The sequence below is a fragment of the Varanus komodoensis genome, unplaced genomic scaffold, assembly GCF_004798865.1.
Source record: "Varanus komodoensis strain SLA01 unplaced genomic scaffold, ASM479886v1 scaffold81, whole genome shotgun sequence".
Classification (NCBI taxonomy): Eukaryota; Metazoa; Chordata; class Lepidosauria; order Squamata; family Varanidae; genus Varanus; species Varanus komodoensis.
In genome coordinates this window covers 2111632-2114443 of record NW_025336495.1, presented here as the reverse complement: position 1 = coordinate 2114443, position 2812 = coordinate 2111632, and positions in this window count along the sequence as shown.

Below are 2812 nucleotides of genomic sequence, written 5' to 3'. Positions count from 1 at the left end.
CATTTTAATTTCCTGTTTTTTTTTTCTATTTTTTTTGCTCCGTTCATGAACTCTCATCCTGCTCCCCCCACCTGCCTGTTTCACCTGGGGGCACACTTGGGAATGAGCTGCACAGCTCCAGTCAGGATTGTTTTTAAAACCTGCAAGTTCTGGAGTGAAAACTGTTGTAGTGTTTGGCAGTTTGTCTGTGAGAACACACGTTCAGATGGAAAATGCCCTGCAGCTCCCCATGTTCCCCAGCCCAGCGGGACTACTTTCAGTCTCATCCCTCACAGGCACTCCAAGTATGCAAATTGGCATGGGGTAGCATCTGACATAATTTTTCTGTTACTCAAAAATCATCCATCTGGTTTATTCCAAACCGAACCTTTCAGGACACAAGGTAAGTTCAACGTGACAGCAAAATCATTCTTAAAAGTACAGTGGTGCCTCGGCTCACGAACGCCTTGGTTCACAACCAAATCGGGTCACGAACAAAACCTTCATGAAAATTTTGGCTTGGGTCGCGAAGTCTGCACTGGGTGCCAACCAAGATCGGGGCCATCTCCCCACCCCCTTGACCGCAGTCAGGTTCGTGCAGGGAAGACGTGCGTGGTCATGGGCACGCTCCTGCAGGAAAGGCGGGCGCATCCTTGGCCATCTCCCCACCCCAACCAGCACGATGGCGGCCATCTCCCCCCACCCCCGAGTGGGGAGACGGCCACGAGTGCAGTCACGTTCGTGCAGGGAAGGCATAGAGGAGCTGGCAACAGAAGCACTTGCTGAGCTCCAGAGCGAGCAGCAGAAGGCGCTTGCTGGGGAGGATCCCACTGGGGAAGAGGAAGGCGGGGAAGAGGTTAGCAGTGACGTGATACAATCCATTATGAAAAAATGGAACGAGTGCCAGGATTTCTTTGAGAAGCACCACCCCGACATCGCTGTAGCGCACAGAGTGTTGACTCTGATGAATGATAACGTGGTGTCTCCTTTCTGGAGGGTTATGCAGCGCAGGAAAAAACAAGTGACTGTAGACAGATTTTTCGCCAAAATTAACCCTGCAGCTAAGAGACGAAGAGAGGAAACCCCTGGAAGAGATCTCCCCAATGTTCTTATGGGGGGGGTATGTTGTTAGTCGCAAAGTCGTGTCCGACCCATCGTGACCCCATGGACAACACTCCTCCAACACTGTCCCCCACCATCCCCCAGAGTCCACCCAAGCCCAGACCCACCACCCCAGTGACCCCATCCAGCCACCTCATCCTCTGCCGTCCCCTTCTCCTTTTGCCATCTATTGTTCCCAGCATTAGGCTCGTCTCCAGGGAGTCCTTCCTTCTCATTAGGTGGCCAAAGTATTTGAGTTTCATCCTCAGTACATGGCCTTCTAAAGAGCAGCCAGGGTTGATCTCCTCCAGGACTGACCGGTTTGATCGCCTAGCGGTCCAAGGGACTCGCAGGCGTCTCCTCCAGCACCACAGTTCAAAGGCCTCAATCCTTTGGCGCTCAGCCTTCCTTGTGGTCCAGCTTTCACAGCCGTGCATTGCAACTGGGAAAACCACAGCCTTGACTATATGCACTTTCAAAACAATTCCCTCCCCACCACCTAGGCTAGTGTTCTCCACTGTACTTTACAGTACTTCATTACTTGGTTGTTTCTTGGCACTTTGTTGTTTTTCGTCACTTTGCTTCAATTTTTTCTGATTAAAAAAAATAGTTGCAGAACGGATTAACCTTATTTACACTGAATCTTATGGGGAATTTTGACTTGGGTCACACCAATTTCAGTCACAACCAGAGTCGTGGAATGGATTAAGTTCGTGAGCCAAGGCACCACTGTATACCCACAGAAACCTCTAAAAATCCACATCAGCCAGTCAATAACATGAAGGTTCAAATCAAGCCTTTGATTTCTTTTTAAAGAAAACTAGCCGTGATGATGCTGAGCAAGTTCCATTGCTGAGCAGCCAGGGCTGGGCCTCCGAATGGAGAGGCAGCACCGATCTCCACACAGGCAGGTCCCCACGGGGCCAGAATGCCCTTACGGTGTGAGATCCCAGCATACTCGGCTCTTCAGTGGCTGCAACCAGCTGCCTCATTGGCGCCCCAAAAGAAATACCCACCCACTGTGCTCGGTGCCGAATCTGTGCGGAATCCCCTTCCGGCGCGTCTGCTGCTCTCCCAGCACTGTGCCCTCAAAGCTGCCGTGTGTGTCCCCAGGGCCAATTCGGAGCTTGCCAGAGGCAGGTGACTTTCCTTCCTTGGAAGGGAGACTGCAAATCTGTTTTCCAGTACTGCTCCCCATCCCAGAATAGTTTTCCAAAACTGTTCCAGCTTCCGTGAGCACCAGCATTCAAAATCAATGCTGGACGTTGACGCTGTCTGCGACGGCACTTGGTCCGGGACGCTCTGTGCCCAAGAGGCCGAGCCTTTTGACCACGGGCAAGCTGAACGGCAGGTGGGGCTCTACTGCTGGAAACGGGCGCTGCTTTCGGCTGGGCATCTGCCGGCCTCCCGTGACAACCAGGAAGAACCCGAAAGGGCAAATCCCAAGGCGGCAAGGAATAGGAAAGGCGCTGGGAGCAGAATGGTGCATGGGACAGACTCCGTGGATTTAGGCAAGCAAGGATTTAGGTAATGCGATGTTACCCTGCACCACAAGGGTTGTGCAGAGGATTTAGATGTGGGCCTAGTAGGGATTCAGTGCGGCTTGTCACTGAATTACGGTTTCTTGTCATCACCTGCAAAGCTTGCATTGTGTTCATACCAGGTATTAGCCAGGCACCCTTGTCTAGACGCGGTGGGGGGGCAGAACTGGGCAAATAGCATTGCCCATAGC